The sequence below is a fragment of the Vicugna pacos genome, chromosome 1 (assembly GCF_048564905.1).
Source record: "Vicugna pacos chromosome 1, VicPac4, whole genome shotgun sequence".
Classification (NCBI taxonomy): domain Eukaryota; kingdom Metazoa; phylum Chordata; class Mammalia; order Artiodactyla; family Camelidae; genus Vicugna; species Vicugna pacos.
The window spans coordinates 4,688,277-4,703,160 of NC_132987.1; the positions used below are offsets into that span (position 1 = coordinate 4,688,277).

General features: G+C 43.7%; 1 protein-coding gene and 1 non-coding gene across 3 annotated transcripts in view; both read right to left on the reverse strand.

The window, feature by feature from the left end:
- RFTN1 (raftlin, lipid raft linker 1) overlaps nt 1–14,884 on the reverse strand; it is a 177,046-nt gene that overhangs the window by 120,979 nt on the left and 41,183 nt on the right. The window lies entirely within an intron of this gene.
- TRNAV-AAC (transfer RNA valine (anticodon AAC)) lies at nt 12,236–12,308 on the reverse strand. The gene has a single exon. It is a non-coding gene; the product is annotated as a tRNA-Val (tRNA).

A 14,884-nucleotide genomic window follows, 5' to 3' on the forward strand; every position in this document is an offset into this window, starting at 1 on the left:
CAGTCCAGAAATGTGAATTCTCCCTCATGCACTTGATAAACACATCCCTGTGGTCGTCATTTGACTTAAGAGAGCTGTCTCCCTTCCTGGGCTTCCTTGCCTGGCTCTTCGGAGGTAAGATGGGGGACTTCATGACATTCTGAACTCCCACATATCCGTAAGAAGTGGGTAGTATTACTACTTCTTTGTAAGTGCAGCGCAGTTTGTCTCAATCCTAAGCGATGCAGGCAAATGGGGAAGAGAAATCGCAGGGTATCGCAGCTGGCTAAGGCGGGGAGACGGGTGGCGTAGGGGCCAAGGTTACAGCCCTGTGCTACAGTGGAAGGAGTGTTGGGTCGGGGTCCAGGGGTCTCCTCTAGTCCTGCTCTTGGTGCTCACTCTGTGTCCACAGCCAGTTGTTTAACCCCTGGGGACACCATGTTATGGTCCGTAAAACGAGGGGACTGGCTCTGGTAATTCTGAAGACTTCCTAGTGCCGTGGTGAAAGGCACAGGCTCTGAATGCCTGGGTTTGAATCTCGGGTCCACCACTTACCAGCTATGCCACCTTGGGAAAGTTACTCCACCTCTCTGATCCAGAGTGTCCTCATTTTTAAAATGGAGAGCATAATAATACAAAACTCGGGGGTTACCTGAGTTGGAATCTCAGTGCCACCCCTTACCAGCTGTTTGGCCTGACATCCGCCAGCAGCCTGTTCAGGAGAACGTCTCCCACACTCGGGCTGTCCCCAGTGACTTCCGCAGGCAATTCGTTTCATCAGGTAATACCAGGCAGACATCAATCTGCCTCTCTAACTGCTCCTGAGACAGGACAGGTCCCCTTAACCCAGGATGAACAAATGCTAAAAAATCGAACCTAGTATCTGTTCCACAGCCATCAGAAGAGGTGCTATTTTGCCTTTTCTTACCTTCTTGAGAGACCCTATTTTCAAGTCTCTCTTATTCCTCGCCCTCCCCCCATAAGAAAACAAAACCAAAGAAACGGCTGGGAGATGAGAGAGAGATGGCTGAGCAACAAGGTCTCGACTCTGCAGGGACTGACTGGACGGTGGCGATGGTCACTGCTGGGTTCAGTCATGGTGGTCTCAGTGACATCAGAGAGGAACGGGTAGGCAAGCTGTTGGATATGAGGTCTGTGGTGCAGGAGAACTCAGAGTCACCTATGGAGCATAAACTCCCACTGGGGCCCTGGGCTTGGATAAGCTCTCACGAGAGACCACGCAGAGAAAAGGGCAGGCCACGGCCGAGCACGGGGCAAACTCCCCACAGTCAGCGGCCATGCAGAGACGGCCAGATCTGCAAAGGAGGTGGAGGAGCAGCCAGAGAGGTAGGGAGAAAGCCTGGAGGACATGGAGAGAGGCCAGGGAAGTGGGATCAGGAGAAAGCACTGTCAGTTGACCCCCTCTGATCCAGCAAGCCGGGTTGGCCAAAGACTTCTAGGATGCCCGGGCTGGCTCATTTTGTCTCCTCACGACCCGCCTCCTCCGCCTAGCTAATAACCAGAACTCAGTAAACACTCAGCAAATGAAAAGATGATTAAAGAAAGAGCAAACAGAGAGCCGGTTACTGGGAAGGACAAGTCGGTAAAACTGCCCCTTCCCCAGCACCGCGCCGCCTCCCACAGGATCTCCGATTCTCCAAAGATGAGGCCAGAGAGGCTGGCAAGTGAAGGCGGGCGGCCGGCAAATGCCCTGCTCCAGCCCGGGTCTTGCCTGGGCGTGTGTGATGGGGACTCCAGGCAGGTGGTCGGGCACTGCCAGGGTCGGGGAGCAGCTGCAGAACCAGCAGCAGAAACCACCCCGGCTTGTTCAGGGGGTGCATGGTGCTGAGAAAACCTTGCCCGGGCTGAGTTCCTGTAAGTGTCACTTGGAGGAACGATGTTATTTTTAGGGGGCAGGGGACACCAAAGAGGCTTCTTGGGCAAAGGGACACAATTTGTTCGCCGGAGCTTGGCATGCGTGTGTGAAAATCCTCACGCTACAAGCCGGAGGTTTCAAAACTCACAGGGGAGAGGCTCCATAAACAGGTCAGGGGTGGGAAAAAAAACAAAACAAAACAAAACCCAGGATGACAAGTGTGCAAATTAATCCTGGAACCAGGCGAGCAGGCAGTGAGGACAGACAGAAAACAATGAGGCTGTTCGTGTGTAAGGAGGAGGGAAATTCTGAAGATGGGAGCATTCTGCCTGAAAGTTTTATTAGGAGAGAACATAAACACCAGTCATTCATGGTCCCCCAACCCGTCTATTAGCCCTGGAGGAGGAGGTGTCTGCTATGCTCAAAGGACCAGAGGCACTGAAAATTCAGGACCCAGAGAGGTCCACTCCCCTCGGAGCTCCCTCCCCCAGCTCTCAGATAATCAACTAATAGAGTCCAAATAATCTAATCACGAAGTAATAAATGCACATGGCAAAAGCAGGATGGATAGCCTACTCAACAGAATTATACATCAGCTGTTCTGTCAAGTTGATAATGAAACATCAGACAATCTGCGAGAACACCACGCCAAGGAGGAGAAAGACAAATTGGGCTCCTCCACTCCTCCTGGAAACTGATTCGAAACTAATCAATTAGCTCACCCTCCCTCCATCTCCACATTATTATCCCTCTTCACGAAATTTCCTGGGAATCCATTTACTATTCTGTGATCGGAGATATCAAGTGAAAATCAAGTTCTCCGCTGAACAGGAGAGAAACCTCACAGTGTAATGGAAGAGGAGCTGATTAAGGGCACTTCATCTGTGGACAGCTAATTCTTAAAACCTCCAAGTGGAGTGAGTGGCGGAACCGTTGGGAGGAGGCTGGAGGCAGCTGAGTTCTGACGGCACAGAACATGGATTTGGCACTTGGCGGGCTGTCTTATTCACAACCACGGTAACCAGGGCTGTGCGCTCTGCCAGTCAGAACGAAGACCCAATCTCTGGAGACCTGAGACAGTAAGAATACCCTTCCTTTTAGGAAGTAAAACGCCCAGGGCTGTGAGAGTATCCTAAGAGATGCCCGGCAGCTCAAAAAGAACGGTGTCTTTCTAAGGCAAATTTCATTTTGCCCAACTTCTTACACATCGGGAAGGGATTGCAAACTCAGGTGTATTTGTTGTAAATTTACTGTTTAAAAAAATAGTGTAAACACCCTCCACTGACCAAACTCTAAGAAAAATTATCTTTTTCACACTCTCAAAAATTCCAGGCCACCCTCTAAGAGCTTTTGTGCATGTGGGTTAAAGCTATTGATATTTATTATTTTAGAGAATTTAAACACTAGTGATGATGGCATCACACATCACGTGGCCTCTGGAAAGTTCCGCCGTGTGCTCGTGAGAGAATACGAGTGAAAAAGGCAAATATATAAAGATCCTCATGTTATTTTGAAGAGAGCTGTGCCCTGAGGAAGTCTCAGGGTGTCCAGACCTCACCCTGAGAACTGCCGGCCTCTGGTAGACAAAGAAACGACAGCTGTTTCAAGAGTCCCCTCTCCGGTAAAATCTAAACACTCCATGTGTGCCACGTGTCAATAAAGACTTTACAGGATGACAGATGGCCAGGTCTCGAAGAACTTCCACAAGCACGTGTGCAACTTCCTGGTGCATGACGAGAAGACAGGCTCTTTTCATCTCTCACACGTGACCACGTTTGTTCAACAGCACAGGTGACTTACTGCTGCCACACAGGGCTGTCCCTCGGTGGTGCAATAGCTCCACCGAGGGACAGATCCCCCGGGTCAATTCAGTCCCCTCAACAAACACCACACGCAGGCCAGTCACCCCCGAGAGGCAGGCTGGCTTGGCGGTTAGGAGTGCAGACCCTGCAGTGAGATGCCTGGGTTCAAATCCCGGCCACTTGCTGAGTGATGGCAGGGAGGTTACTCATCTCTTGGTGTCTGTGCTTCCTCAAGCATAAAGAGGGACGACAGGAGTATTTACCTGATAAGATCTTCATGGAAATCTAGAGGGTTAGACACCTAAGACACAGGAAGTACTCAACAAATACCAGTTATGAGGTACGATTATACCCTCTTTTATGGTACACAAGGTACCCCAAAAGTCGGAAGGTGGTTTTAAGCTCAAACTTCAGAAGTATAAGAATTACAGACTTGCCAAAGAAATGACTGAATTCTGTGAATTCTGAATGAAATAATGTCATTGGCAGCAACACGGATGGACCTAGATGTTATCATGCTAAGTGAACTAAGCCAGACAGAGAAAGAAAGCACCATGTGACATCACTTGTAGGTGGAACCTAAAAAAAGATACCAACGAACTTACTTACAAAACAGAAACAGACTCACAGACACAGGACATGAACTTACAGTTACCAAGAGGGGAAGAGGGAGGGAAGGGATGAATTGGGAGTTCAAGACTGGCAGATACACACTACTATCTATAAAATAGGTAAACAACAGGGTTACACTGTATAGCGCAGGGAGCTATATTCAGTGGCTTGTAGTAACATGCAATGAAAAGGAGTATGAAAAAGAATATGTTTATATACATATATATGTTTAAATAAATCACTACACTATAGACCAGAAACTAATATAACATTGTAAATCAAAAAATTTAAATTTAAAAAATAATTAAAAGCTTATTCATTCAATAAAATGGTCATTTCTTATTTCAGTTCCTCTGATTGAAAATGGCAAATGCTACCTGAAACAAAAATTCAACTACTGCTCTGGTAGTGGGGTGGGGAATACATAAATTTTTCTTACAAAAAGGTTTTTTGTCATTGAGACTTATGAGTTCAATAGACATTTACTGAGCACCTGCCATGTGCCAGGCTTGTACCAGGCATCTGGGGGCATAAAAAGAAACCAGACAAAGTGCCTGGCCAGTGGGGGCCAGCACAGTCTAGCGGGCAGGCATGGAAACAGAGGGACATGCCCCGTGTCCTGCTGTCGTCATAGTTCAGAGCACTCAGGGCGGTCCTGGGGCCCCAGGGAGGGGAGTCTCAGTCCAGGCGAGGGCAGAGGAGAGGGGGAAGTTCTGTCCTTGCTGATACTTGGAAAACACCTTCCCTACTCAAGAAGTGAATTTTTCCTTTCACGTGTCATTAATTCAGTTCAACCCCCAAAAGCCCATCTCTCTACAGCTTTCCTGTGGCACTAGCTCCTCAGTACAGATGTTCACAGAGCTCTTCCGTCTTTGTGAATCATAAATTGTCCTTTCAACATCCCTAAGGACAAGCATTTCGACCCATCCATTCTATTTGTGTATCATAGTAACAGCCTCTTATTTAGATGTCAGATTCCAGTAACTAAAAACTCAGACGCGTACAAGACAAACCCAAAGCTCAAGGCAGCCAAAATTATTCTCAAAACCGTGGCTGCTTTCCACGAACTTCAGTCTCTTTTGGAAAGCGTCTTGGGCTAAAGTCACTCTTATTTCACATATTTAGAAAATTTGTTCATCTTTTTTTTTTTGCATTCTTTTTTATTTAAGTAGAGTCAGTTTACAATGTTGTGTCAATTTCAGGTGCACAGCACAGTGTTTCAGTCATATATATGCATACATATATTCCTTTTCATATTCTTTTTCCTTATAGGTTACCGCAAGATATTGAATAGAGTTCCCTGTGCTGTACGGTTAGAAACTTGCTGTCTATCTGTTCATCTTTCTTCTCAGCAGACTGAAAGGACAAAAATCTGAAGAGTAAACTGAAAAGATGATGCTGAGCTTCATGAATTCTCTGAAGTTACAAACCTTGATTTTTACTGAATGAAATCAGTCTTAACAGAATCAAAAAAGGTCTGAGTAAGGTCTGCAAAGTATTTCAGCCATCTAAACTTTTACACAAAGAGTCCTTTGCCCTAATGAAAGACTATTTCTCATTTCCCCTAAGTCAAAAGACTGAAAACTAAAAAAATCAAACTCAAATTGACACTCAAAATTGTCTTAAAATTTTTCTTAAAAATGCTGGTCCGTACTCAGAATTCACCTGCTCTAAACAACTATCACTTACATCTTTAATGACCTAGTCAGTATCGTCATGCTGCAGAAAAGAGACGAAAAATGAACTTATTACAGAAATGTTGACCATTATCATTTGTTTAAATGCTAGAAGAAAGTACACTCAAAGATTTACATACACAAGGTTTTGAAAGAGATTTATCATTTTGGGGAGAGTTTCTATAACTTTTAGCTATTTGACATTTGCAAACTGAAATAAGAAACTAAGAAAATTAAATGCGATGTTTTCTTCTCAGATAACTAAAGCCAAGATGTTTTTGAGAACACGAATTTTTCAAGTGATTGGCTGGTTCTAACACTGTATGTGGACATAGCTTTGTTCTGAATTTTGATGAGTTAGAGCGGTGATTCAGAAATTCCACAGGAATACTATGTATATATACATACATGTATACATATATACATACACATACACACATATGTATTTATATATACTTATGCATTTTAATATATACTTATATATATATAAAATCAGATAATGTAGTATGTAAAATACACACCGCAGGAGTAAATCATGTAGAATTTTCTGACCCTGCAAAACACCGAGATTGTCTCACTTTCCCTTTTCCAGTGTGATTTATTTCTATGGTGTGTTATTTTGATATTTGCACATTTACTGCAGGCTCATGGGGTGGGTCGCACATGGGGAGCCTCTATAGTAGCCATATTTGGTTTCCATTTTAGGGACAAGTTCCTCCTCTCCTCTTTTCTCCTTCCCCCAAGGCCCATCAAGCTTATAAATAAACCCAAAGCCCAGAGGGAAGACTCAGGAGGCTCAGGTGACCATTGACTGCGTCTGAGCAGGTTGAGGCCCGTTTAGTGTGAACGGCCCTGCGACTGTTCGGAGCACACCTGGGAGAGCAGAGGGACTCAGGAGATGGGACACCCGGCTCCGTGAGGATCAGGGACCTCAGCCTCCCACACCACGGGCAAGACCAAAGCTGCACACCTCAATCAGAGCTTGAGTGAGAATATTTTAGGTGAAATTTTCTCCCCAGTTTCCTCCTTTACTGAGTAAGGCAGAAATATCACACCAGAGGCCGGTTACGCAGACGACTGTAATGGGAGGTACAGGAGCAGACAACGCATGGGTCTCATTTTCCAGCCAAAATTCAGGGTGTGAGGTCCAAAGCCAGAAAGACTGTTTCAGAAGCAGATGATGCCACAGCCTCTGAGACAGGTGACCTCCACAGGGGTGGTGTGGTCCCCTCCCTCCCACTCCCACCCCCGCATCTTACCCCTCATAAGGCAGCCCCTACCCCTGAACAGCAGGACTTCTGGCACAGAATGTCAGGCCAGGCAGGCCCAGCCCCACTGTAAGATGAAAAGTCTCAGAAGACACCAGTAGTTTTGGAAAGTGAGACAGGAAGGCCCCCGAGGCCGCCCAGCTGCTGTGACAACGTGGACCCAGAGGCAGGAACAAGATCAAGAAAAATGTAGACAGTCCAAGAGCAAAACCCCAGCCTGGACCCCCGGGTGGGCAAAGGTTAGGGAGAAGCCAATGACGCAAAGCTAGTTTTCCTCTGACCATTTGACAAGGAACAATCTTGGCTATGTTCAAATACAGAGATTACGGTAGGCAGGGCTCAATGACAAATAGCCTCTAAGGTGGTCTACCTTGGAGGCAATATTTCCTTTAAACTCTTACATGAATTATCAACAGTAATAAAGTTAAATGACCCCCTATATTCTCATTTTTAATTAAAAAATAATATACACGCACACACATGGACATATGTATTTATATACATCAACGTATATGTATGTATGTCTCACCGGGAAACCCAAGCTAAGCACCGGGGTTTGTCTGTAAGAATCTAATACCCGATGGCCAGGCCACAGACAACAGCAGATCCTTCGAGAGAAAGAATAGAGCCCTTTCAGCCAATTACACAATTACACAATATGACCATGTTTACATTATCAAAGGGAGGCAGACCCAATTACCTAGCTACTTCAAATTAATAACCCCATTTCCCTCAATTATCTGGCAAGCAGGGACTGAATAACCTGAGTAATTACCTCAATTTACTCAGATGGTATAGGCGTGGCCAGAGAGCCCAGAAGTAATTTTTCCTTCCGGAACACCTCCACCATCGGCAGCTGTAAAATGTGCCACAGTAAATGCACACGCACTTCGTCTGGAAGCAGTGTGAGCAAATTCGTTCTGTTAGCCAGCAGATTAAAATTTGTTATACTCTTCATAATCCGGGTTTGAAGGGTTCTGGGTTTTTTTGTTTGTTTGTTTTTCTGATAAAAATGCATAGGACCAGAGAATTTGAGAGCTAAAAAGTCCCACCAGAACCTAGGGCTAAAAGCCAGCTGCAGGCAGCAGTCCGAACAGAAACCCAGAGTACTGACCCGCAGCAGTTTAGGGAAGGAGTTCAAAGCCCAAATGCTTGGGTTCAAATCCTGCTCCACCACTTACCAGCTGCAAGGTGACCCTGGCAAGTACGTACCTCTCTAAGCCCGAGAGTTTTCACCTGAACAGCGTGGTAATGATGGTACCCATCTTAGAGAGGTGGTCCCAGGACTTACGTGAGAGGAGGCTGGTAACACACTGCAAGGCACATACTATCTTTTTTAAGCACTTACTATTATTATCACAACATCACCACCTTTTTTGGGCTCAGAGAGAGGTGTCCACCACCCAATCCCCAGGCCCCGTGAATATTACTTGACACGGCAAAATATGTGATTAAGTTAAGGATCTCGAGAAGAGGGGGTTATTTACCCTGGATGGTCCAGGTGGCCCTAAATTCCATCACCATGCGACCTTAGAAGAGGAGGCATAGGGTGTGCTGAGAGAGACTCACAGAAAAGGACACACAGAGCAGACGGCAACGTGAGGACAGAGCCCAGGGAGGTGATGCTACCAGCCCCCAGAGAGTGGTGACAAACACGTGCTCCCCGGAGAGGTTCCAAGGGCCCTGCCAGCACTCTGATGTCAGACTTCCGGCCTCCGGGGCTGTGAGAAAATACGCTTTGGTCGCTTTAAGCTGCTGCTCAGGCTGGTTTCTTATACAACCTTGGGTAACTAACGCACCCCCTTGAGAGATACAGCTCTCGCTTGCCCCAGTTTAAAAACTGTGCCTTGAGGATGTCAGTGATAATGGTAAGGTCAAAGGTGAGGGTTCCCGGAAGTGGGAAATGCCAAGGGCTGGGGTTATGGGTTGAACATGACAGAAGCAGAGAGCAGGAAAACACAGCGACAACGCTTAAGCGGGTTTGGTTGGAGGAGACGCCCAGGGAGGGAAACACACAGGCAGATGGCTGGAGGCTCGCCCTGTAAGAGGTCTTATCCCTTGGGAATTCTGATAAATCAAACAGTAATATGAGTGCTGAGAAATTGTTTTTCATATTGATAAACATTTTTATTCTAATATTATAGTAATAAGTCAAGCACAATTCTCTTTGAAAAGTCAACTCTGTTCCAACAACACTTGCTAAATATCTTTCATCAAACATAAGCATATTCCTTTCAATCCCCTATAGCAGTCAGAGCCATGGAGCAGAGGGAAGTTTTTATTTAAGCCTACTACGTGTTGTTATTGCTAAAAAAATCTGAATTAGCTGTCAAGGTCTCAGAAGTCACAGAAACCTAAAACGCCAGGGTGTCGTGGGTTCTTAAAGAACATCTTTATCCATTAAGCAGGGGATTTTTTTTATTGGAGTCTGCACGGCTTCTAGAATGTGTGGGTTGATTTCTCTCACAAGTTTGGGGAAATTCTTGGCCATTATCTCTTCAAATCCTGCTTCCGTCCCACCCTGTCCCCTCTCTTCTCCTGCTGAGACTCCAGTTATCCGCATCTTAGATCTTCCACTATGTCCCTTTGTCTCAAATTCTTTTCTGTATGTTCCGTTCTTAACTGTCTGCACTTTAGTCTAAATCATTTCCATGAACCTTTCTCCAGCTCACTCTCCTGTCCTCTGCTCTGTATGATCTTCTGTTCAACTGTATCCCATGAGTTCTTTTTTTTTTTTACATTTTTTTTATTGAGTTATAGTCATTTTACAATGTTTTGTCAAATTCCAGGGCAGAGCACAATTTTTCAGTTATACATGAACATACATATATTCATCGTCACATTTTTTTCTCTGTGAGCTACCATAAGATCTTGTATATATTTCCCTCTGCTATACAGTATAATCTTGTTTATTATTCTACATTTTAAAATCCCAGTCTGTCCCTTCCCACCCCCTGCCCCCTTGGCAACCACAAGCTCGTATTCCATGTCTATGAGTCTGTTTCTGTTTTATATTTATGTTTTTTTTCTAGATTCCACATATGAGCGATCTCATATGGTATTTTTCTTTCTCTTTCTGGCTTACTTCACTTAGAATGACATTCTCCAGGATCATCCTTGTTGCTACAAATGGCGTTATGTTGTCAGTTTTTATGGCTGAATAGTATCATGAGTTCTTAATTTCAGGTATTTTCCCCCATGAATAGATTTTTATGGATTTGATCGATACTTTGGTTCCATTGGTTTCTTTATAGATTCCAATTCTCTGATGTAGTTTTCCATCTCTTCATCTATTTTTCCCATTAAAAAATTTTTTCTTGAACATATTAATCACAGTTATTAAAAAATTTTTTTTTGCTAAATCTCATTAGTGAAATCTGGGCTACCCGTGAGTCTGCTTCTATTATCTGTTTTCGCTCTTGGCTTTTTTAGTGGCAGTGGCATAACTAATAACTTCTGATTAATATTAGACTTTGTGTGTAAAAAAATTACAGAGACTTCTGAAGTTACCTTTCTTGGGAGCTGGCTCTTCCTGCCTTCCACCAGGCAGACATAGCTGGCTGGGGTGGGGCTGACACCCTGAACCAGTGAGGGACTGGTCTACCCACTGTCCTCGGACTGGGCTGTCAGTGCAGGGTCTCATGTGTCCACCATGCCCCCCACTCCCAACCTCCCAAAGAGGGTCCTGAATCCTCAGCTTTATCTTCTCAGCACCAAGACCGCTGAACATTCCCTGCTGTTTTCCAAAGGCTTTCTGATTAGCGCTTGAACCACCAACCCCACAAAGCTGCAGAATTTAGCAACTGCCTGGAAGGGAACAAATTGTGTGCTGAGACTCCTCACCACCCCCGGGTTTTGTCTCTCCAGTGCAGTCCCATGAGACCACTAAAAGGTCCACTGGCTTCTCTTCCCAGAGCAGCAATGCTCCATCTGGGCAAAGCCTGGATTTCTAGTTTCTTGCGAACACCCAGGCCGGAAATGCCTCCAGGGATACGGCAGCTGCAGACCAGGAGGTCAATTCCTGTAGTTCTGCCCTTCTTGGTATCTCAGCATCCTCCCCCCTCACCCAACTAAGTCCTCTGTGCTTCAGCACCTCTCAGATGCCTGTCAACAGAATGATTTTTTAAAATATATTTTAACAGTTAGCAAGGGTGGAAGGAAGTAGGAAGGGATAAATTGGGAGTTCAAGATTTGCAGATACTAACTATTATATATAAAACAGATTAACAGCACGTTTATACTGTATAGCACAGGGAACTATATTCAATATCTTGTAGTAACTTATAGTGGAAGAGGAATATAAAAATGAATACATGTATATTCTTGTATGACTGAAGCATTATGCTGTACACCAGAAACTGACAAAACATCATAAACTGACTATACTTCAGTAAAGAGACACGTATACAAAAAAAAAAAATATATTTTACATGGCTTTTCTCATTATTCCTCTTGGGGTCATCAGTTTGCCTCAAACTACTAAATCTTACCTAGAAGCAGAAATCCCTCTTTATTTTTTCAAAAAGCTTTCATGACAACATTTAATCTTCCTCTTTTAAACCTACAAGAAAAAAATCGGGCAATATTCATTACTCTGATCTTTGAAACCAGAGGTTGGCAAACTATAGTCCACAGGCCAAGTCCAGCCCACTGCTGAGTTTGGGACATTTTTATTGGAACAGTGCCACACCCATTCATTTACATATTGTGAGTGTCTGCTTTTGCAAGACAAGGGCAGAGTTCAATGGCTATGAAAGAGACCAGATTGCCCCCAAAATCCAAAATAGTTAATATTGTTCCCTCTACGCCAGCCCGTTTTATACGGATTCAGGAAACTGAGCCTCAGACTGTTCAGTGACTTAAAATTTTAGAGATAAGAGAGCATCTAAGGTCCCCTGATTTTTCAGTCCCAATGTCTTCCCATTCTTCTAATTGACCTCCTATCACCATGATTTATTGTAATCATTTTTTGGGGGGGGGGGAGAGATAATTAGGTTTATTTATTTATATATTTATTCTTAATGGAGGTACTGGGAATTGAACCCAGGACCTCGTGCATGTTAAGCACGCACTCTACCCCTGAGCTATATCCTCCCCTATTGTAATCATTTTTTAAGATGAACACAGCGAAGAGAGAGGGGCGATTTTAAACCATACAGCCCCACTCTGGGAAAAGAAGGAGTCCCAGCAAACACAGTGAAGGGCCTTTCTATCTCTGGAAGATTCGGGGGATTTCAGTAGTCACCTTGGAAATGCTGAAACAAATAAGAGAAGGGAAGTAGCCAAGGATGCCACTGTGAGGTAAGAAAGTCTTAATATTTCACAGGGCTCTCTTTATTGTTGTCGTTCAGAAAAGAAACTTGTAAGGCAGAACAATGAAAAGAATCCTGTGGAGTGCGTTCAATTTTTATGCATTTGATTGCTGGGAGCTTTCATCAAGGCAGTCCCTGAGCTGGAGGGGAAAATGTCCCCAACAGAGGATGGCAACTCAGAAGGGGACGGACACACACACACACATACACACACAAATATGTGACTAAACGAAACAGAATAAAAATCTGATACAGTTTCAAACTTAACAATGACTTAAGAGGAAGGCCATCTTCCTTTCTCCCTTCTCTGCTTCATACAAGTATGATGGTAATTTGCTTCTTTTTCATAAAATTGTACAATCTAATGAGTGGTGCAATTTAGCACCCCATGTCAATTACAGACACTCAAAATTTCAGAATCATGAGATCACCAAAATTATCACACACACCCCTGTGAGGGCAGCTAGTTGTTTTTCTGTTGCTGTTGAAGTATAGTCAGTTTACAATGTTGTGTTAATTTCTAGTGTACAGCACAGTGATTCAGTTATACATATATTTTTTTTCATCATAGGCTATTACAAGGTACTGAATACAGTTCCCTGTGCTACACAGTATGACTTTGTTGTTTATCTGTTTCATACATAGTAGTTAGTATCTGCAAATCTCAAACCTCGAATTTATCCCTCCACCCTCTCCTTTACCCCTTGGTAACCATAAGTTTGTTTTCTATGTCTGTGAGTCTGTCTCTGGCTTGTAACTAAGTGCATTTGTCTCATTTTTTTAGATTCCACATATAAGTGATATCATATGATATTTGTCTTGCTCTGTCTGACTTACTTCACTTAGTATGATCATCTCCAGGTCCATCCATGTTGCTGCGAATGGCATTATTTCATTCTTTTTTATGGCTGAATAGTATTCCATTGTATAAATATACCACAACTTCTTTATCCAGATACCTGTCAATGGACACTTAGGTTGCTTCCATGTCTGGGCCATGGTAATCAGTACTCAGAGCAGCTAGTCTTTTTTATTGCACTATTATCTTATGCAGAAGGCTAAGCTGAGCATGTCTGCATCCAGCCAACTATGGGGCCACATTTTCCCAGGAAAAACGCATTTCTGGCTGAACAGTGCAAAGTAAGATGCAAGAGAGGAAAAAGACTAATGTATAAAAGTAATGGAATCGTGTCCTTATAAAGAAACATAAACTCCTCTAAGAGGTGAGGAATGAGGAAGAAAGGGCCCTCAGACCACCCAAAGTTGGTTCTCCCAGTGCTTGGATTTTTCCATAGAGAGAAAGGCAACAGCAGAATGTAGCTCCCATTTCCATTGGTGAGCCATTGAAATGCCCACCAGTCCGTGTCACTCATGCTCCGAATTCTTCCGTGGCTTCCCGGTGCCCAGCTCCAGAGTCCGAGCCCCTGAGCACAGACTACACAGGAATCCTCAATCCTGTATCTTTCCTCAAACTCACTTTCCATCCTCCCTGTCCTGTCTGTCCTGCTCCTGAAAGGAAGACCCCTTCAAGATACATCATCTGGCCATCCCAACAGGCAAAGGAATAAAGCTCTGATCGAGAACCTCATTCCTACTCCAGAATTTGTCATGAAAAAAGTCACAGTATTTTACTCTATTTTAAAGATGCAGATAAACAACAAGGACCTACTGGATAACACAGAGAACTATATTCAGTATCTTGTAATGGCCTATAGTGAAAAAGAATATGGAAAGGAATATTGTATACATATACAAATGAATCACTATGCTACCCACCAGGAATTAACACAACATTGTAAACTGACTATCCTTCAATTAAGAAAAAGATGTAATAGCTATAAAAATCTCTATAGTCATTTACTTATGACAGCAAAGATACTGCAAAAATTACTGAATTACACAAAAGAATACATGCACCCCAATGTTCACAGCAGCACTATATACAATAGCCAAGACATGGAAACAGCCTAAATGTCCACCCACAGATGACTAGATAAAGAAGTTGTGATATATTTATACAATGGAATACTACTCAGCCATAAAAACCGACAACATAATGCCATTTGCAGCAACATGGATGCTCCTGGAGAATGTCATTCTAAGTGAAGTAAGCCAGAAAGAGTAAGAAAAATAACATACGATATCACTCATATGTGGAATTAAAAATAAAGACAAGCTTACTTACAAAACAGAAACAGCCTCACAGACATAGAAAACAAACTACAGTTACCAGAAGAAGAAGGGGGTGGGAAGGGATAAACTGGGATTTTCAGATACTAACTACTAAATATAAAATAGTAAACAACAAGTTTATATTGTACAGCACAGGAAACTATATTCAATATCTTATAGTAACTTA